At 47.8% G+C, this 22,182-nt stretch overlaps 1 protein-coding gene across 1 annotated transcript in view; it reads left to right on the top strand.

Moving 5' to 3' along the window:
* Nucleotides 1-9,458: 9,458 nt before the first annotated feature.
* The window catches only part of CDRT4 (CMT1A duplicated region transcript 4), a 64,133-nt gene continuing 51,409 nt past the window's right edge, over nucleotides 9,459-22,182 (top strand). The window contains exon 1 of the mRNA XM_032321546.1: nucleotides 9,459-9,768. The gene's annotated coding sequence lies outside the window, so the exon portion shown is untranslated. The remainder of the gene's footprint in view (nucleotides 9,769-22,182) is intronic.

The raw sequence follows: 22,182 nt of genomic DNA, 5'->3' as shown, positions 1-22,182 counted from the left end.
AGGGACTCTGTGTCTATTATGGGGATACGTTGGAGTGGAATAGGGTCCTTGTTCTTGAGGGCAGCGAGCACTTTCAAATCTGTAATGTCATTGTTTGCCCGTAGCAATCTCTCACATTCGTCTGGCTCTGTGGTTTCCAAAGCTCTTTGACATCGAGTCCTGCAGTTTGTCTCCATAAAATACCTCTAGTAGACAGAGTACCTGTGATCAACTTTGTGATCCCGTTTCCTTAGCTATGAAAGGCAGAAAGTGGCCCGTCTAAGGTCACGTGACCTGTGCGGGGGTGGGGTGGGGTGGGGGCTGGGAGGTGGGATGGAGGTGGGAGGTGGGTTGGGAGCTGCCCCTCCCACTATCCTTAAAATCAAAGGGGTTAGGGACGCTGGTTTTCCATTTAAGAAATACATTTGTATTTTTTTTTTTTTTTTTATAAAACAGAGAAATAAAAAACTGTTGGTGTGGTCATAAGCAGTCTGTACATATGAAATGTCACCAGCTTGTCATCCTTCAGTCCAGGGAATGTCAAAGGGATTAAGCAGCTCTCTGGGGACATTCAGGCTACCACAGAGCTGGAACTCTGCCTGGGATCTCGGGTCCCTTCGCCCTGAACTGCTTCCCCAAACCACACCTGACATGTGAGGAGGGCTCCATGAATTTCTTTCTTTTCTTTTTTTTTTTTTTAAGATTTTATTCATTTATTTGACAGACAGAGGTTACAAGTAGGCAGAGAGGCAGGCAGAGAGAGAGGGGGAAGCAGGCTCCCCGCTGAGCAGAGAGCAGGATGCCGGGCTTGATCCCAGGACCCTGGGATCATGACCCGAGCTTAAGTCAGACACTTAACTGACTGAGCCACCCAGGTGTCCCCTGTTTTTTTTCTTTCCTTCCCTTTCCTTTCTTTTCCTTTCCTTTCCTTTTCTCTTTTTTTAAAGTACACTCCACGCCCTGTGGAGCCTAATGCAGGGCTTGAACTTACAACCCTGAGATGAAGACTTGAACTAAGACCAAGAGTCAGATGCTTAATCAACCAACTGAGCCACCCAGACACTCCTCCCATTTGTTTAAAAAATCAAAAAAAAAAAAAAAGATTTTATTTATATATTTGATGCACATAGAGAGAGTGCAAGAGAGCACTAGGGGTGGTGGGGGGCAGCCCCAGAGGGAGAAGGATAAGCAGGCTCCCCACTGAGCAAGGAGCCTGATGCGGGATTCGATCCCAGTACCCCAGGATCACGCTCTGAACTGAAGGCAGACATTCAACCAACTGAGCCACGCAAGCAAGCGTCCCTCACATTTCATTCATTCATTCTAAGTCACACTTAAAAACAACGTCAGCATCTTGGAAATCAGGGTATGTTGTCTAATGGCAGGTTCTTTTCTTTCTTAGAGGGGTATAAAATAATGATGCATCTTAGGCTTGTGGAGACACGGTAGCTGCTCCTCTCCAGAAGCTTATAGGGTTTCCTTTGGGTACGAGCTGGGAAGAGAGGGCTGGGGGGAGAGAGAGCGCGTGCGCAAGAGCCAGTGCCGACCACTTGCACACATTACCGTAAGCGTTAAGTGCTAAATGCGAGGGTGTGCTGTGAGCAAAGGAAGGAGGGCTTGGTCCTAATTGGGAGCCCCACAGGGTTTTCTCTGAGACGGGAGAATCCGGAATAGATCTTGAAGGGTAAGTGGCATTTTAACAGGCAGAGAGAAGGTGGAAAGGCGCTTGACTCTTAGGGAACTGTGCAAAGGCAGGCAAGATTTGCAGAGTTTGCAGGGCTCACTGGAAGGAAGGGTGTGGCTGCAGTGGGACTGGCCACTGAGCAGGGGTCGGGGGTGCGCAGGGCTGCTGTTAGCGTTCTGAAATACTTCCAAGTCACCAAGGGCATGCCTGACCTTGGGTTGCCCCTCCATCCACTAGGAGCCCAATCATCTCTCCAGCCCAGCTACTGATGGGTTAATGCAGGCTCAGCCCAGAGCCTCTGGTGTCCTTTCAAAGGCTGGTTGGTGCCTGGTCCTGCTTGACGTTAGGGACTGCAAATACCACCCTAGCCAGGAGGGGAACCGCTCTGGGGGCTGATGAAGCAGGAAAAATTATCTAGAGCCAGATCAGAGAATGATGGACAGGAGATGTGGGCCAGGACAGAGGTCACCATACTGTTGATACTGTGTACCTCCACATTCGGATACATGCAGACAGTCATCACCACTCTCCCATGCTAAATCTAAAACAGATGCAAAAATGGAAGATAAAAAAATAAGATAAAAACAATTGGAGGGGTGCCTGGGTGGCTCAGTGGGTTAAAGCCTATGCCTTCAGCTCGGGTCATGATCCCAGGGTCCTGGGATCGAGTCCCGCATCGGGCTCTCTGCTCAGCGGGGAGCCTGCTTCCTCCTTTCTCTCTGCCTGCCTCTCTGTCTACCTGTGATCTCTGTCAAATAAGTAAATAAAAATCTTAAAAAACAACAACAACAACAACTGGAAAGCAAAGCTAGAACATCTTCTGACCACACCATAGTGCCTCATCTCGGACCCCTCCTTGGGTGAGCGCACCCCACTTGCCAGGCGCTCGCTGTCTAGACAGTGGAGGAGCGGGGACTGGACGGTGAATGTACCCTTTTATTATAAGGAGGCAGCAAATGGCCATAAAAGACATGACCAAGAAGTAGGTCTGAAAACACTGAAAGCATTTTGAAAGGTTGCGACAATGCCGTGTCCCGTATCCATTTGTAAACTACTATGCGGTCTTTTTCCTGGTCCTGTATAGGTACTCTTCTCCCTAAGGTGGTGGAGTTTTGGATGTGGTGAGAAGCAGCAGGGAAGCCAGAGGGAGGGGACCTGGGTTTTGGGAGCCCCACGGAAGAGCAGACAGGAGGTGGGAGCCCAGCCTCTCGAGAAATGAGAGGGGACCTTGGCCGGGCTGGAGCAGAGCATGTGGGCAACTCTAGGGCCTGAGCAGTATCTGGCTTGCTGGGGCACCTACATGGGCTCTGAGTGGACATCAGTGGCCTGTGATGTCTCTCTGTTCCAAAGACCACAGTTGCCCAGAATAGTTGGCCATCATGGTCTCTTCCCCACATTCACACGAGGGGAAGTGGACGCCTGCTACAGGAGGTGGAAAAGAGTCAGAGTTACTGTGTTCAGGACGAGGAGACAGAGCCAGACCCCTCATCACCCCCCAATTCAGACATTCCTTGGACCCAAGAGAAGAGCTCCCCTGTGGAGGGACACAGTCAGCTACTGAGACAAGCACAGATGGCCTCTGGGTTGATCTAAGTGAATAATCAGACCACAGACGTTCATGGAGGGCTGGAGTGTGCCCACTTCAGCTCATGTGCCCACGAGCTGCTGACACTGAATGAACGTTCTTATAAATGGTGGCCACTGTGCTAACCACTTCACCACGTCTCTCATTTACTCCTTAGGCTGACTCTTGACTTCAAGGGACCGGTTCTGTTTTTATCCCCACCTTAGCAACAAAGAAGTCAAGGTACCAAGAAGAGACATGACTAGCTTGGGTCACATGGGGAAGAAGTCACCTTGCTGGGCTTTGGATAGAGGCGGAGAATTGAAGGCCCTGTGCTCCGAACCAGAACGTTCAACTGGCCCAGATTGGTAGAGCATTGCCACACATCCCACAGCCTCAAACCCCATTAATAAACTCCACCCCACACAGAGTCTCATCAACACTTATGCAACTCGGACCAAAGGTCTCCCTCCAGGCGTCTGGGGAAGACATCATAGATCGAGAAACTGACATGGTTATGGTTTTTCTTCCTTTGGACATGTTTGCTTTAACTATGAAAGAAAAAAAAAGGTCTGAGATTACAGCTCTTATTATTACCACTCTTTTTCAGGGCTGAGATCATATATACATTGGATATGTCATCGCATGGGATATGAGAACATATATACATTATATGCAGATGGGAGCCTCTGGGGCCCCATCTTCCATGATGCTGATTCAAAAAAACAGGGAACACTTGCTTCTCTCCCCCCTGAATAAAGGCAGCTCACAAGTAATTCTGATGTTTAGTCCTTTAAGAAACCACCTAAGGTGGGAATGGGGGAGGGAAATACATTCTTTTTTTTTTTTTAAAGATTTTATTTATTTATTCGACAGACAGAGATCACAAGTAGGCAGAGAGGCAGGCAGAGGGAGAGGGAGAAGCAGACTCCCTGCTGAGCACAGAGCCTGATGTGGGGCTCGATCCCAGGACCCTGGGATCATGACCTGAGCTGAAGGCAGAGGCTTAACCCACTGAGCCACCCAGGTACCCCGGGAAATAAATTCTAAATGCACAACAAATCACTTAAAAAAATAAAATCTCTTCTCTCATTGAAGTGTTCTCAGTATTTCCCACATTACTGGTCTCCAGACCTGCTGCAGACCTCCAGCCTTCTCATTCTCGACTCTTCCACGCACACCCTGTTTAAAGGCTCTGCCCATCCGCCGCTTGTCTCTAAGCAACCCCTCCACTTCATATCATCACCCAAGTACATGGTGGCTTGGCCAGAAACAGAAAGCCGGTGACCGCTGCTCCAGTTATGCTTCTCTCGTTGCCCGTTCTGTCCACGTTCTCTGTTACCAAGGCACAGGGACAAGCCGGCAAAGACAGAAGTCTCTTGACGGGAAGACAAGGCAGAAAGAGTGCAGAAAAACCTCCCCAGTGGAAATTTTGTCCTTGATGCATAAATAAAGATGTATGAATAAAAGGGACGCTTCACTGTTTGGAAGGCTGGGCCTCCTGCTTCTCTGGCTGGTCTGCTGGTTTCAGGGTCCTGGGTCAGGCCTGATCGGATGGGGGTAGGAAGGACCATGTTCAGGAGAAATGCACACATGGCCAAGGTTGCACTCTCGGAAGACTGAACTCTTCATCCTTTTCTCAGAGAAATTATGGTCTAGGCTTCTGAGCTACTCCACCCAGCTGCCGGAGGAACCTGACTCCTTGGCTGCGGGGGCTTTATACTCGAGCTTTGGGGAATCCTAACCCCCAGTTGTTTCCACTCCTGGTAGGACATGGCCATAATTCGCCATCTTGGAAATGTCTCCTCCCATTTGACTGGCTCAACAATGGCCTAGAAGCTAGCTAGCCTGGGAAATCCTCACGGGCACTTTGTCCCAACAATCCTAGGGCCATTTATTTCCACTTGCTTCATTTACATTAAATCTCCCTCCCCCTCTACCTACTGGATTTCACCAGGCCACAGACTTTCTGGTTCATTCGCACGGAGTCTTCTTGTGGCTTATTTTGTGGAACACAAGACTGGATGCAAAAATCTCCACCCTTCGAAGGATCTGACATTAGAGGCAACCCAGCTGGGATTCCAGAATGGAAAAAAAAAAAAGGAAAGAAAGAAATAGAACATAACAAAGTGGCAAAGTGAGACAAAGAGGGTTGTGCAGGCGCTCCATAAATCTTCAGTTCCGTTCATTGTTCATTTCTAAGGACCGAAGTGTCCTAATTTATATAATCTTCCCTCAAGGACTTTTCATCAGATAAACCGGATTCTTCCACCCAGAACTTGTGAATTAAGCCGGTTACCGGAAACCTCCAGCCCCACCCTAAAATCCTCTTCCTCCTCTCTGCGCTTCGGGCTGCTGCCAGCAGGTGGCGCCAGCCCGCCTGTTTTCTCCTCCATGCCCTTTAGGGTGTTGGAGTGGGGTGGGGGTGGGGTCGGGGTTGGGGGGAGGAGAGGCCCAATGGCAGAACTGCTGAGCTGGAGCCAAGATTGCTTCTGGCATCTGGAATGCATTAACAACAGCCCACAAATCTGAATCTCATCTCCTTGGAAGAGAGTGAAGGGGAGAGAGAGAGAGAGAGAGAGAGAGAGAGAGAAAGGAGGGTGCTTGAACTACTAGGGAGGGGAGGAGGGCAGAAAAGATGCCCCCCAGCTCAGGCATCATTACCTGGAAAGGTGTGCCTCTGCCCTTAGCTAGGCCAGTGCAGCCCCCAGCAACCCCCAGCATGCCCGCGGTGGTGGGGGAGGGGACATCCCCCCCCCCCCCCCCCCCCCCGCCCCCAGGCCTGGAGGAAGGAAGCGGTGAACTAGAAAGCTGCAAACAAAGGATGGCATGACAGGGTCCCCAGAACTCTGCCTGCCAGTCCTTCTTTTCCTGGCATCCCTGTCCCTTCCAGGCGGGGACAAAGAGGGAAGGGGTGGAGGCCTGCCACCTTCCTCCTCTGCATGTGATTTTGTCAGTTCACGGAATGACATACCCTTGCTTCTGTGGGTGACTCATGGGGAAGGGTGACCGGGTCCAATTCCAGAAAAGATCTGTGTTTTATGATTCCTACCCTGGATTTCATCCTTATTTTATTTTTTTCTGGGCCTTCATGATGATGGATTTGACTATTCAGTGCCTTGTAGGCTGCAAACAGCAAATGAGGTCTGACACCCCTCTGGGTGGGGAAGGAGGTCGGAGAGAGATGAGGGTTGGGGACGGGCCACCTGCACACCTTCTGGGGGGCCATGCCTCAAGCGGTGAGGGCTCCTGGGTTTGGGGAGGGAGGTCTGGTTCTCTTTCTTCCTCCTGCAGCAGGAAATACCTTCATAGATATAAGATGGAGAGGAGGGGGGCAGTCTGTGTGTAGCTCTGCCCAGTGAGGGTTTTACACCTGTTCTCAGGTGGGTGGCCCCCCAAATCCCATCAGTTTCCCACCTCTCCACCTAAATCCCATTGTTTTCACCTCAAGCTTGCTACTGGCCGCCTCACTGTGGATAACTTCATCTATCTGTTACTGTTCCTGGAGGCTGTTTGGTAGGATTGTGTGGGAAGGAAGGGTGCAGGGCTGTGAGGCCGAACCACCAGGCCAGGCTAAGCTGACTTTTTGTAAGGCCCTCTTGTCTGTCCTACTTTCCCTGGGAGACTCCCTGAGCAAGGGTTATTAGTAGCAGGTCATGAGGCTTCCAGTTGGAGGCATGCTGCAGCCGGTTCCACACGTATGGTGTTCCCGAACTCTCTCCCCAGGGACACATCGGATGAAATAGAAATTGTCAATAGTTTGCCTGGTCAACTCAAGACTGGGAGGTGGGCCTCATGGATGTGGAACTAAATAATCTCCAAGTGGTCGGAATGAACTCCAAGAGGAATAAAGGACAGAAGAAGAGGATCTAGTGATCATAGTGAATCCCAAGTTGGAATGGGTCAATGGGGTGGGGCAGTGATGGTTGAGTAGGGACAGACACTGGGAAAACCCTGACAGAAATTCATCAGCTCTATCCTGCACTTTCCTCCTGTTTCAGTTATAGGAAGAAAGTCTTGGTTAAGAAATTTAGAGGAATTACATACTATAGGTTAAACAAGTTAGAAGCTCCAAAAGGGCACAAGTTGGGTCTTTTACATTTTCTCTCATGAGGCTTAACAATGAATAATTGCACGTATCCTCGAGAGCTTGCAAGATATTTTCACGCACGATAATTTCCAACAGCTTCTCATGGTTGCAATGGATGAATTGTAGAATAAAACACAATTCTGCAAGTTCAAAGAGGTCAAATAATGAAGGGTCTACCTTAGTAGCAGTCACACATTATCCGGCATGGACCATCAGACCTTCCATGGCTGTGTGCCCCTCACTTACCCTTTACCTTTTCTTTTCACTTAGCACACCTCTCCTTGGCTTATGGGACCTTCCTTTCTTGCTGATGAGGCCAGATGAGGTATAACGTGGCGTCAAGTGATGATAAGGTTTGAGCCCTGGCTCAACCTGATGCTACGGCCTCTGTGATCTTGACCATGTCACTCTCATTCTTTGTGCTGTAGTTTTGTGATCCATGCAGTGGAGATGGGGACAGAGCTCCCCCAGGACTACTGGGGTGTTAAGTGGGATTACGTGGGTGACAGAGTCTGGCAAAGTGTACTAGGGTGGGTCGATGGCATTCCAATGCACCGTAGGACGTAACACTTCCTACGCACTTGGGTCATAGCCAACACAAATTGTTTAAAGCAAATGGTACCTGCTGGGTTGGCAGGTGGGACAATTCAAAAAATCAAAATAGAGGCCAACAAGTCTTCTTTCTTAAAACTGAGGCCATAGTCCAGGTGGGATCCCTGAACAAGATGGCAGCTCCAACCAGCAGACGTTTTCCTCAGGGGGAGAGTTAACAGCCGTCAGTGCAAGGAAGCTCTGTGATGGTGTTAGTGTGGCTTCTGTGATGTCTTCAAGCACACTGGCGTTGGCAGAGATGGATCTCTCTTCATTGGAGGTAGACCCCATGCATATCTGTGTCTCAGTGGAAATTATGACCCGACATATCCTCAGAGGGAGATCCATTCATCCACTCAGCGATTTTGAGGTGAAGAGACACAGAGTTATTCAGGAATCTCCTCGGGGGTATGAGTCATCACATTTCTAAGCTCATTTTGCCAGGGGAAACTGAGGCACAGATCCTCAAAGTGATTTGTCTGAGGTCGGACAGTCAGTACAGCAGAAGCAACACTCAAACGCTCATTGGTTTGGAGTCCAAAACAAGGGGAGTGTGGTGACTGCCCTGTAGCCATCAACCCAGGGCTTCTCCACTTGGGAAGAGCAGGTCCCAGGGCGGGGTGGGCTCTTTAGAAGGCAGCTAAAGTACCACACCGTTGGGAGAGCCAGAGGCCACTTCCTGCTGGCTGAGACTGAAGGATCCTGACTCACACCCTGGGTTTCAAGACAGAGGAAAGACTGAGTTTGCCCTGGGGACGCAGTAAGTGTAGACTCTGGGAGCAGCTGGGCAGTCTGGGCAGCCCGTGACCATCCCTGGGTGGCCACCTTACTCCCCGTGGTCTTCCTGAGCTTAATCAAGGAGAGGCACCAACATGAAAGGGGCTCTAGCAGACAACGGGCATTACCCGGACGGCCAGAATCCTGGACTTAGAGAGCATGCTTCCTCCGTGAGCTGCAACAGCCTGACTTTGCAGGCTCATCCCTGCTTTCTTCCATTCCCTTTTCTCTTTGGTGCCCACCATCTGGCCGCAGTCCCATCTTGGCTGCCTCCTCTCCCTGCACCACCCACCTCACGCCAGCCCCAGCCTGCACCTCCCCTGCCCTCTCCCCACCTGGAGGGCTTGTTCTTCCATTTTCCCCCGGGCTCTGGAACCAGTTTGTGAGGTCAAGTCCCATCCCTGCTGCTGTGTGATTTGGGGGCAGGTTATTTAATCTCTCTGAGTTTTTTTTTTTTTTTAATAGGAAAAATGGGGGTAATAATAGCACCAACCTCTTTGGGTCATCGGTTGGTGCTCAGTACTGCTAGATATTATTTACGTTTTCGTATGTTACCCTAATCTGGCTCTCCTCTGGGGGTCCTGCTCTGTGGGAGAGGGAAGGGAGGTGACTGGGTCAGTCTTCACCCACATCTCTAGATTGATGAGGAAGTGGGGACACATGTACCTCTCAGGGTGACCAGCCACTCTTTGGGCATAATGGGGGGTGGGGAGACTTGAACTTCGATGTCAGAGTTTGCTGTGTGTTCACCAAACCCCATTGCCTTCTCCTCCCTGGCATGAACTAGACTACATTTCCCAGCTCCCCTTGTGGTTAGCTGGAACCATGTGACTTCATTTGGACCCATGGAATGAGGACAGCTTTGCCACCATAATGCTCCTCCTTCCGGATCTTGTTCTTACCCCCAGCCTCCACCTCACTGAGTAGTCTTCAAGACTCCCTTTCTCTCCCCCTCCGCTGGTAGAAGAATGAAGAGAATCTCAGGGCCTCAGAGGAGGGAATATAGTAGCTCCAGCTGGTCTTAAGGGTTAACTTGCTTCAAGGTAACACACTTCTTGCTTGCTGACTTAAAGCCCTTGAAAGGTAAGAACTAACTAACTTTCTTTGAGGTTTGCAGACCACTGGCCTTGGGGAATGAAGGACCAGAATGTCCTCAAGTCACCAAGGGCAGCAAGTCTGTTTGAAACCCCCTTAGCTTTCCGATTAGCCTAGCAATCTTTTACCTAAATGTTTTTCTTTTTTAAGGTCATACAAATGACTTTAGTGACCTCCCTTTATGTATCTGAAGAATTTGCTGTGCTTTGCACAAACTCCTGGGTGCCAAGGAACCAGACCTTCTCACAACCCTCTCTCTGGGCACCGAGAAACTAGAACTTCTTGCACACCCTTGAGCACCGAGATAATTCTGTAGCTCACATCATCGACTCTGCATGGACTCAAGAAATGTCATCACTGCCCTCCCTTAACTGATGAAAGCCCTTTAAAAAAATCTCTGGGCCAGGCAGAAGCCTTGGAGTTGGCCTTTGGACAAGAGTCTTCCTTCTCCCCAGGTGGCCAGCTACCTGAATCACACTCACATTCCTTCCAGTCGAAACTTGTCTCTAGAGTATTGGCCCTTTGAGCCATGGGGCAGATGAACTTGGGCTTCAGTGACAAGAAGAGGCCCGAGATGGAAGGATCCTGAATTCTCGGGTGAACCCAAGGAGCAGAGCTCCCTTGACCACGCATTGCAGGACCATGACATGAGCAAGGACCAATCTTTGTGCCAAGCCAGTGAAATTGTGGGCTATCTGTTATAATGTCAGACTTTACTAAGTCAACCTACATTCAAACTTATTGTTTAGAAATATTAACCTAAAATTTTTTCTATCTTTTGGCATATTTGCTTAATATATATAGAATATATATATATATATATATATATATATATATATATATATATTTTCTATCTTTTGGTGCACCTGCTTAATATATATAATATATTGGTACAGTATATCTTTCTATAATTTGAAGCTCAATCTTTTTTTTAAAGAATTATTTATTTATTTGACACAGAGAAAGAGAGAGAGAGAGATAGAGATCACAAGTAGGCAGAGAGGCAGGCAGAGAGAGAGGGGGAAGCAGGCTCCCCGATGAGCAGAGAGCCCGATGAGGGGCTTGATCCCAGGACCCTGAGACCATGACCTGAGCTGAAGGCAGAGGCTTAACCCATCCAGTAAAGTCATTTGCTCAAACTTTTAAATGATAGCTGATCAAAAACATTTAAAAACCAGTGCTTTAGCCTATCAGGACTAGGCCTCTTTCTCATTTGGGGCCAGTGCCCACCAGACTGGATCCCTTTGCCCCTTCTGGCACCTTCCAGATCAAACTGTTGTGTGTTTCTTTCCTTGTCCTGCTGTCTGTCATCCTGGAAGAGGTCAGTGCTGAAAAAACAAAAACAAAAACAAAAACATAAACAAGAAACCCTGCAAAAAACCAAAACAACAAAAAACAAATTTGACATGGGCTTTATTTTGAAAAAGAGTTAGCAAAGAAGAAAAAGCAGTTCTGCACTAGGAATTAGAGGATGGGTGTTTTATTCCCTGTGTTATTCCCAATAGCTCACTTGGTCACAAAGATTAGGGCATGTCGTCTCTGGGTCTCTGAGCTCTTATTTGCAGAATGAGGTCGCCAGACTGGATAATTTTGGAAGCACATCTCGGCTCTCACATTTGATGAGCATTGTACTCTGTTGTTCTATGTGGGCGTGTGCTTAATTTTGGAGTAAGCTTTAAAGGATGGCTTTGGAAATATTGTGATTGTATCTTTACGCCTGTCCCTTCCTGCTCACCCAGAGGGAAGGAGCTCTGCTGCTTTCTGGGGATTTACGTGTGGATGGCACTTCCAGGATGGGTTTGGAGACTGCTTGTTTTTGACTGTTGAGAGGAACCCACAGGCTCCGTGGAATGACTCTTTTCCAGTTCCTGGTTCCTGTAAAGGAAATCCTAGCGTTTCTGAAGACCCCAACGCCCAAATAATTTGTTCCAAGGAAATGTTCTAAATTACAGATGTTTTTTCTCAGTGCTTTCCAATTGTCTCCGGGGCCAGAGCACTCCTAGCCCAGGGCGTGGAGCATGTGGTCATGTGGTGGTTGAGAGGAGAGCCAAGGCAAGAGCAGCTGTCCCCAGGTTTAGGTTTTTAACTGTTGGGCATGGCCAGTGCCTCAAGGGCAAGTATTCCCTCTCTTGAACCTTCTTCTCCACACCCCACAGGAAAGAAATCTACACCTTCCTTCTACATTTCCACCAAGCTCGGGGGCTTAGGGGAACTCCCATTTTCAATCTTTGTCCTTAGCTTTGCAAGCAAGAGAGCTCCGTGTGTTGTAACCATTATACTAGTTAAGTTCTGGAAATGGAGGTTCCATTGTACCTGAACATAGACAACACAACCTTTCTGAGTCAGTGTACACTCAGTCACGTCAGGAATTTTTTGGGTTTCTTTCTTTCTTTCTGAAGTTCAAATCTATGGTTTTCCCACTTCCTTTGTCTTTCTGGAAAGGAGTCTGAGTGCCATCATCCATTATCTAACATGGGCAGGGGGGCGGTGGGGAAAGGCGTCAGTCCTAGGGATGTTGAAATCTGCACCGGTACCCACTGACGTCCTATCTTCATCCCTATCCAGTTGCAAGTCATGCAGTACCTTGACTTGTGCTTTGGTGTCCTGGCCCTCACACCTCGGGCTGCTGGTCCTCAGTCCCCTGTCTGCTCCCGTGGAGGCATATGGCTGCTTCCCTGACCCCCGGGGTTTATAGGACTCTATGAGGAGCTCAGCTGTCTGGACACCCCATGCAGGAGTGATAACTCAACCCTCCTGGCGGCCACTCTCCCACTGGGGAATGGAAGTACTCTCACCGAAGGGGAGACTAGAAACTCTCTTTGGTATGGAGGAGAGAGGTGAGAGAGAAGATGGCCCCCTGCCCTCTTCCACAAGATTAACTCCACAGCATGGGGTGGTGGGGAGTAAGAGAGCCCCCAGATGGGTTTGGAAATCCCACAGGAGAGAGCCTCCTTCTTGTCCTGGCCATCTGGGACCAAGGCAGGCAGCAAGCCCGCTTCTAAACCCTATTTGCTCCAAGGGGGATGTAGCTTTTGCCCTGAAAATCCATCCTCGATCAAGTTTTAACTTAAACACTCCTTTCCAATCCTCAAGAAAGGAGTTCTTTCCGAGTGCCTGTGATTTGCAGGGTGGACAAGGAGAATCTCGAACTCGGGCTCATCTCCTCACAAGAAAAGCTTAAAAGATGAACTTTCAGTGACCACAAGTTGACCATATGCACAGTTTTTGTGATTTACTTCAACACTGAGTCATGATGGAGGAGACCTGTTGGCCTAGTCTGCCAATCAAGTAGGATGGTGTGCGGACGTCCAATTCCTCATCATATGGACACCGAGATCCTTCGAGAACACTATGAATCAAAAATAATCCTTAACCACGTATCTCCTTCCAAAGCATGGATTTTCAAGAAAAGACAGAACAAAAAGTCTTTACAGTCTTTATGGCCCTTCCTTCCCCTCCCTTTTTCTCTCTTTCTGTCCCTATAGCTGACTCATATTCTGCACATTAGTGGTTTACACCAGAGTTTCTCAACTTCAGCCCTACTGACATTCTGGGCCAGATAGTTCTTTGTTGTGGGGGACTGTCTTTGCTTTGTGAGGTGTCGGACAGCATCTTTGGCGTCTACACACAGACACTCGTAGCACCCCCGCCTTCCAGCCATAACAACCAAAAATATTTGTAGATATTTCCAAATGTTCCCTTGATGTGTGTGTGTGTGTGTGTGTGTGTGTGTGTGTGTGTGTGTATGTGTGTGTGTGTGTGGGAGGGAGGGGGGCAAAACTGGCCCCAGTTGAGAACTACTTGTTTAGACAAATTACAAGTGAAAATGTCAGTTGCTCCTATGCACTGATAGTATGGTGTCCAGCAGTATCATCTGATAAAGGAATTTACTAATATATTAAAATAAGAGTGTGCAATTTCATTCTAAGCCCAACATCTGTCATTATCCATAAGTCCTTCCCCACCCCCACCGGGATCCTGGAAATAGTGCGAACTGTTTTTGCTGCTCAAGTATAATTTAGAACGATGCCTCGACGTCTTGGTTTCTTCTTCATCTTTAGTGACAAAATCTTTTTTTTTTTTCCCCTTTGGAAAATATGATTTTGCACTTGCTTTACAAAATTCAGTTGATTGATCTGTGAGTGATTTAATAGTTTCTTAACTGACACTTCCCCTAGAGATTTGGGTGGATCCGTCAGTGTTCCAGTGAAATTCGATTTTAAGACACAAATTGCCATAATTCCTGTTCATGGGTTTCTTTTTCTGGCAACGTATAGGAGATGAATGAATTTGCAGATTTCCTAGTCACAGTCCTACTCCGTTCTCAGTCCGTATTCCCATGGAGGCCATGCTTGCTGTTAGTGATTATGATGTTCTTTCGTGATGTCGTCTGTGTTTCCATCACGCCATTCTGACTATGCTCTATGTTACTCCTTCCATCATCGTTTTTATTCCTTTATGCCACAGTGAATTTCTTTTATTTCTTTTTATTTTTTTTTATTTTTTAAAAAGATTTATTTATTTGACAGAGAGAGATCACAAGTAGACAGAGAGGCAGGCAGAGAAAGACAGAGAGAGAGAGAGAGAAGCAGGCTCCCTGCTGAGCAGAGAGCCCAATGCGGACTCGACCCAGGACCCCGAGATCATGACCTGAGCCAAAGGCAGCGGCTTAACGCACTGAGCCACCCAGGTGCCCGACAGTGAATTTCTTTTAAACACTTGATCTGTTTTTGTGCCTTGGGGCTATGGTGTGAGACAGTAGGGACAACAACAACAATGAACAAAGAGACACACACCTTATAAGAAGTAACCTGCGGGGGGGTGGTAGGTTGGAGTACCAGGTGGTGGGTATTAGAGAGGGCATGGATTACATGGAGCACTGGGTGTGGTGAAAAAATAATGAATACTGCTATGCTGAAAATAAATAAAAAAAAAATAAATAAAACTATGAAAGGCTCAAAAAAAAAAGAAGTAACCTGCAAATAGGGGTGCCTGAGTGGCTCGGTGGTTAAGCCTCTGCCTTCTGTTCAGCATGATCTCAGGGTCCTGGGATCAAGCCCCACATCGGGCTCTCTGCTCGGCAGGGATCTGCTTCCCCCCTCTCTCTCTGCCTGCCTCTCTGCCTTACTTGTGATCTCTCTCTGTGTCAAATAAATAATTTATTTAGTCTTAAAAGTCTTTAAAAAAAAAAAAAGAAAAAGAAAAAAACCTGCAAATAACGAGAAGACGTTAGCCGAGCTGAACCACACCTTATCAAATGAAAATTAGCCAAACGAAGAACCTAAGGCCGTCTGTGTAACTTATACACAGACTTTGGGTTTAGCCACTTGGGTTGTAACGACGAGTAGGAACATACCCTTCATTCTACCTTTTAAATGTGTGGGAGGTAGTGAATGATCAGTCCCATTACATTTTCCCCGGATAGCACCAGTAGCTTGACCGTCTTCTGGTTCTTAGAGGCTGGCCTGCAGGGGGATCTCTGGTTTTCAATGCCCATTTTAGGAAATGCTGAGCGAGTGTAAAGTTACCAGGTACGAGAATGGCAGAGCTCAGGAGAGACAGTGCCTTATCCTTGTTACTTTAGTTGCTGTGAGTTCCTTCTCCAGGCTAGACAGCAAGCTGTCTGCAGACAGGGGCTGGTCTTCTGATTCCTATGGATTTCTCCACTGTCTCCAGTGCAGGGCTCTGGCCTGACCCGTAAAAAACTCTTGGCATGAGAGGGCGAGGCTGCATATTGCTGCAGCTTCCGCTCTGGATGCCTGTGTGACCAGAGGATCCCTTTCAGCGGAGGGTGAAGCCCGGCGTTGAAATGCAGACAGACAGGTCCACAATGCCCAAGCCCTGTGGGGTCTGAGCTGCACAAATCCATTCTTTTGACAAAGACTGGTGCTCTCAGGCAGACAGCTCAGCAGCGGAAGCCGGCCCCCAGCATTGTCTGTGGCAGCCACCCAGCGGCAGTCCCCGGACCCCATGGCCTGCTCTCTGGTGCCTGGGAGGGCACAGGCTGTCCACCCCAGTCAGCTGCTGTCCTTCTTCCAGCTGATTCGCTTCTAAGCCAGAAGCAGGCTTGGGTGGGGGTGGTCTGCTCCCTCCCAGAGAGGGCTTCCCTTCATCCACTTTGTGGTCTGATCACGTTGCCACACCCATTTCTGATCACATTGCCACACCCATTTCTCTCTTGGAAGTTGAGAGTCCATTTGTCGGGGGCTCCAACTCTGTTGTTCCTCTGAATGACCCCCAAGATGACCCCTACAGAGGGGGCAGGATCATGCCTGATGGTTTCCCCTCTTTACCACAGGTGAATCTGAGGAAACAGGTGTGTGAAAAGTTGAGGTTAGGTTCATTTAAGAACAGTTTTGTATTCTTCTGGAATGGGATGTTTGAAACATCTTTTAGAAGGGTGTATAGAGCATTGGTTAGGAGGATGGTTTAGTAGTGGTTCTGGGAGGAGGAGCTGTTGGGACATCTGGGTGGCGTTGTTATTACTGTTATTGTTCTTTTTTGATGCTACCATTTATTGCAGGCTTACAGTTGTCAGACACGGTGGGGTGCCTGGGTGGCTCCATTGGTTAAGTGTCTGACATGGGATTTCGGCTCAGGTCATGATCTCAGGGTTGTGAGACTGAGCCCCGCTTTGGGCTCCACACTCAGTGCAGAGCCTGCTTGGGATTCTCTCCCCCTCTCCCTCTGCCCCTTCCCCGGTTTCTCTCTAAATTAAATAAATAAATAAAATCTTAGGAAAACCCAATTAAACAATTGCCAGACATGGCATGTATGGTCTCCTTTATTCCCCATCATCCTTCTGTCATCCCCATTTGACAGCTGAGGAAACTGAGACTCAGGGGGTTGGCTTGCCCAGTGTCGTAAGCTGTTAACTGGAGACGCCAGACAACACTCCTGGCTTTTGAAATTTTGGTAAGACTCTGAAGTCATGGTCTTGCAAGATCAAGGGTAGAAAACCAAGGGTGCCTTCACTGGCTTCCAACGACTGTTCTGCTCTAACTCATGTTTCTGGATGTCAAAATCTCCAAAAGTCCCTTCGTTGAGGCCACATCCTAAGAAACATGTGAACTGAGATCTCTCTGTGCCTCTTCCCTTCCCTAGTCTTCCTGGGGCTTCCTCCGTCCCCCGGAGGGAACCAATGTCTTTGTGTACTTTACTGTTGGGTCTGCTTTCATCAGAAATCTCCTTGGATCCTTTGCTTACACTAAAGAATATGGGAATGATAACAGCTTAAAGTATTTCTTTTCCAAATGATGATGGAACGGCAGGCATCAGCCAGCAAATCCTCGCAGGAAGTATAAAGGTCCTAGTATCATTCCAGTCCTCAAAGTCTGTTTCCCCCAAACTGTTCCATCTCACTCCTCTCCCCCAATTAGGAATATGAGGAAATCAAGGTTCAGAGAGTGGCCTTGACCCTGACGGTCAGTAGTTTGTAGGCCTGGACCAGAATTCAGGACTCTGGATCCTCCGTTGGGAAATCACATGGAGGAATGAGTAACTTGAAGCCTCACCCACCCTGGAATGTTCAGATTCCGGGCACAGGGTGATACGAGGGGCTCGGAACATTCCAGAGGAAACGAATGCAAGATGAGCAGAGAGACAAAGACCCGTTAACACCAGGCTCACGCAGTCCATGGTGAGGGTGGCCGGAAACATCCCAGGGGTGGTGGCCGCCCAGGTCAAAGGACACCAACAGGAAATGCTGACTCCCAGGGCCCCCCAGGCTGGGAGGAAGTGTTGGCTCTGCCTCCAGGCTGCGAGGCTGTGAGGTCTCTAGGCTTTGAGAGTCAGCCCAAGGTGACTCAGACTTCCTGAGAAGCCTCTTATCTCAGCCAGCACAGACATCTGTGCTTTCCCTCGCTGGAGATGTCACCCATCCAGAGCCACTCCCTCCCCCCAACCAGATCAATCTCCTTCACTGCTCTATAGGGAGGGTCTTAGGAAAGGCTCTATGACAAATGCTCTGTGATTGTCTCTCTAGGATTTCTGTCTGTTGCCATTCCCTGTCCTCCTCCTTCTGCCCAGAGGCTCCTGAAAGTCCAGGAAGAATCGACTCATTGTTCCCATGAGCTTTTTGATTACAGGAGAAGCAGAGACATCATTCTAGCAATGATTTTTTCCAAACTAAATCGGGACAAGATGCCTGGATGGAGAGAGTGTCCTGGTTGGTGGCACATGAAGACCACATGCTTTAAGTTGGCCTTATGAATGGGTTTTCTGGATAGGGTTTGAACACAGGGATGCCATGTAGGGTGGGTGTGAGTCACAGTCAAGCTCTCTCCAACCTGATCACCAATGGGATACCCAGCTAGAAGATGCACATGTCCTCAAAGACCATCTTGAAAGGGCTAGAAAGGGGGATGACAAACTTGTCGCTCCTCTTGCTGATGGTGGTGGAGACCATGGAGCTTTACTACATGAGACACTACTATATGGTCATTAGACGGTTTTAAAGTTCTCAGCAAATACATACCCTGATGGCCATTCCTTTTAATTTGATCTTTAGTCTTAGAGCTGGTAAGGATCTCCGAGACCCTTTCATTTTGGAACTGAAGAAATAGAGTCTCAGAAGAGTCAAAAGACTGACACAAACCCTTACAATATTAGAGATGTTCAGACATAAACAGAAGCTTCCCGACTCCCAGTTCAGTGACATGATCCTAGCCAGACCAGGTTAATTCCAGAATCCAGATCCTCTGATTTAAAAATAACCCTCTTATATGAATGGACAACAGGCACAGGAAATGCAAATCATCAGGGAAATGCAAATCAAAACCACCATGAGAGATCACCTCATACCTCTAAGGATGGCTATTATCAAAAAGAACAAGAGATGAGTGTTGGCGAGGATGTGGGGAAAAAAGATTCCTTGTGCACTGTAGGTTGGAATGTAAGCTGGTACAGCCACTATGGAAACCAGTGTGGAGGTTCCTCAAAAAGTAAAAAATGAAACTACCATACGATCCAGCAATCCCACAGGTATATCCCACAGGGTATATACCTGAAGGAAATAAACACTAACTCAGAAAGAGATCTGCACGCCCATGTTCATTGCAGCATTGTTTACAATAACCAAGATATGGAAACAGCCTAAGTGTCCATCAATGGATGAATGGATAAAGAAGTTTTGAGATATATATATATATATATATATATCTCCATACACACACACACACACACATATTTCTGTTATATGGAATATTATTCAGCCTGAAAAAGAACGGACTATTATTCAGCCAGGAAAAGAAAGGAATCCTGCCACTTGTGACAACACTATAGGACATTTAGGACATGATGCTAAGTGAAATAAGGCAGACATAGATAAATACTGAATGATCTCCTATGTGGGATACGAAAAAAAAAAAATGAACTAATGAATACAGATTGGCAGTTGCCAGAGGCTGGGGGGTGGGGAATTGGAGAAGGGGGTAAAGGGGGTCAAGGGTACAAAGTTCCAGTTATATAATAATGAAGTTCTGGGGCTGTCATGACAGTATGGTGACTATAGCTACCAACAGTGTATTGTATATTCAAAAGCTGCTAAGAGAGTAGATCTTAAAAGTCCTCATCAAAAGAAAAAAAAATTTTAACTATGTGAGGTGGTGGGTGTTACCAAGGTTTGTTGTGATCATTCCACAACATAATGTTCAATCATTATGTTGTACACCTAAAATGAATACGATGTTATGCATCAATTATATCTCAATAAAACTAGGCCCAACACCCAGGCTTTTTAAAGAAATGCCAAAGACAAAGAATGACAACAGCTAAGAAAAAGATCTTTGGGACACTCACCTCTGAGTTACCAGAAACCAGGAGGGCGGGTTAAAGGATGGACATGCAGTGTTCCAGCTTGCTTCCTGCAGCTCTGCTCACCCCGAGGGAGGTCTACCTGCCTCTAGAAACTCAGTTCTAGGAGTGCAGACACTCGCAGAGCCCAGTGTCATCCTGGGTCCTTGGGAATCCCAGGCGGGGGAGGTGGCCCTGCTGCCCTCCAGGGGCTCACGGTCTTGGTGTTGGAGATGGACACTTGAACAGTTGCTTGGAGCTCAAGCAAGGACTATGACACGCGCTTTCATCGTCTAAACAAAATTCTATTGAAACACAGGGCAGTGAGACTTTAACTTAGAGCAGGAGATAGGGGGAGACTTCATAGGTAGGGCGTTGTGCCACTGGGTTCTGAAGCAGCAGTAGGGTCTCTGCTGCTAGAGATGGGTTGAAGATTCTAGCAGCGTCATCTGGAGAGAGCATGGGATGCTTTCAGGGTTGCCATGAGTCCTGTTTGACTAGGGCGGTGTTCCTAATACTTGTTCCAGAGAACTGAGTCCTTAGAGACGAGCCACCGGAAAAGGGGCTGGTAGGTCATCTGTGTCACGAAGTCTTGCTACTCTATGGCCTCGTTAGAGTTCTATGTTCAGAAGGATATTGAAGGCCCTTAGCTAAACAACACAAAATCAAACAAGCCACAACCTGCTTAACCATTTTTAAGCACAGGAAACATTCTCTTTTTTTCAGAAAACATTTGTTTTCATTTTGGGGAACCAGAGCCACAAAGGACTCATTCTGGCTTAGGGCAAAGAGGAGATGGGGAGTTTAGCATTTAGAAGAGCCAGGATCTGCTAAGGACTTTAGGATTTCATCCTGTGAGCAGTAGAAAGCAGTGGCAGGATTTTTTTTTCCTTATTAAGGAAAAAAAAAGGATTTTTTGTTTCCTTATTCCACCCCCCCCACTTCCTTCCCAACCTCCTGCCCTGACTATGTAAGTAATGCTTATCTATTGTAGAAAACTTGCAGGGAGAAAAACACCCCAGAAAAGAAATCTGAAGGCAGCACACAGAGATCATCATTTCTTCACGGCAGATATATTGGCTTCTTGACTGCCTTCTGGATACCAGGCTCTGTTCTAAGTCCCGTGCATTCAGCCGTGAACAAAACCAATGCTAATCCTTACCCTCATGGAAACTCACTTTCCAGCTGGGACACAGGCAGTAAAAAAATGGGTAAGGACATAGGGGGCTCAATGATAAGGAAAGTGAACAAAAAGGAAGCAAGATCAATGGTAAAGGGAGTGGAGTGGAGTTCCCTGCCACCACAGGAAGGTGCCAAGGAAGGCTCTGGTGGCAAGCTGACAAGGTGATGTCTGAATGGGGACTTGTGTGGGGTGGGGCGGTAAAATATGCAGATGAGCGGAGGAAGAAGGGGTAGCAGGTGCAAAGAACTTGTGTGTGTATATACGAGGAACAGCAAGAAGGCTGGGGCAGGAGGTTCAAGGGCAGGGTGAGAGGTGTAGAGATCAGAAAGTAGACCGTTGGGCTGGATCGGGGGGCCTTGAACAACTAGGCTTCTGTCTGCATGAGATAGGCAGCCGTGGCAGGGTTTCTAAATGGTCATGGAAGCTATAATTTATGTCCCATACAATCACCCATTTAAAATTTACCATTCAATGGTTTTTAGTGCATTCAGAGTTATGCAACCATCACCACTATGTGATTTCTGAAACCCCTTCACTGCCGATTCCTCCCTCCCTCCAAACCTCGGCAACCAGCAGTCCACTTTCTGTCCTTGTGGGTTTGTCTATTCTGGCCACATTATACCCAAGGGATATAGAATATGGGATCTGTGGTGATGGGCTTTCTTTCACTTGCACTATGTTCAAGGTTCCGTGTGATAGCACGTATCCACACTTGGGTCTTTTTTATTTCTGAAAAATCTTCCATTGCATCAATACGCCACATTTTGTTTATCCATTTGTCCAATGATGGTTATCTTGGTTGTTCTCCATGGCAGTGTTTTTGAGCAGAGGAGTAAGGGCCTGACTTCACTGGGACCACCTTCGTCACCGTGTGGAGAACAAGCTGAAGGTGGGCAGGAGTGGGACCTGGGAGGCTGGCTGGGGGCAGCTGAAATGCCGATGATGGTTTTGGACCTGGGTATAACAGAAGAGGTAGTAAAGGGTGGTGGTTGGAGAACCTCTGGGCTACATCCAGTGTCTCTTCTCCATCTACACTTGCTAGGTGATCTTGCTTAGAATCGTGAATTTGAGTGTCTTTTGTTTACTAAGAGACTCCCAACTATATCTCCAGCCCAGGCCCTTCCAGCTGCTTACTTGACATTTCTGTTCATTTGCTCTCTAGTGGGCATCCCCAACTCAACACCTCTCACACTGAACTCAGGATCTATGTCACCCTGGACCGTACCCTTTGCATCCTTCTATGCAACATGGAGTTTCAACTCAAGACCCTGAGATCAAGACTTGAGCTGAGATCAAGAGTCGGATACTTAACCAACTGATCTACCCAGGCGTCCCACATCCTTCTGTATTTCAGCTGATTATAAGTCCATACTTCTAGGTGCTTAGGTCAAAAACCTTGAAGTCATCTTCCATTTTTTTCTGTCTTT

The sequence above is a fragment of the Mustela erminea genome, chromosome 18 (assembly GCF_009829155.1).
Source record: "Mustela erminea isolate mMusErm1 chromosome 18, mMusErm1.Pri, whole genome shotgun sequence".
Lineage (NCBI taxonomy): Eukaryota > Metazoa > Chordata > Mammalia > Carnivora > Mustelidae > Mustela > Mustela erminea.
The sequence above is the reverse complement of the archived record's forward strand: the minus strand, read 5'-3'. Positions and strand labels throughout refer to the sequence as shown.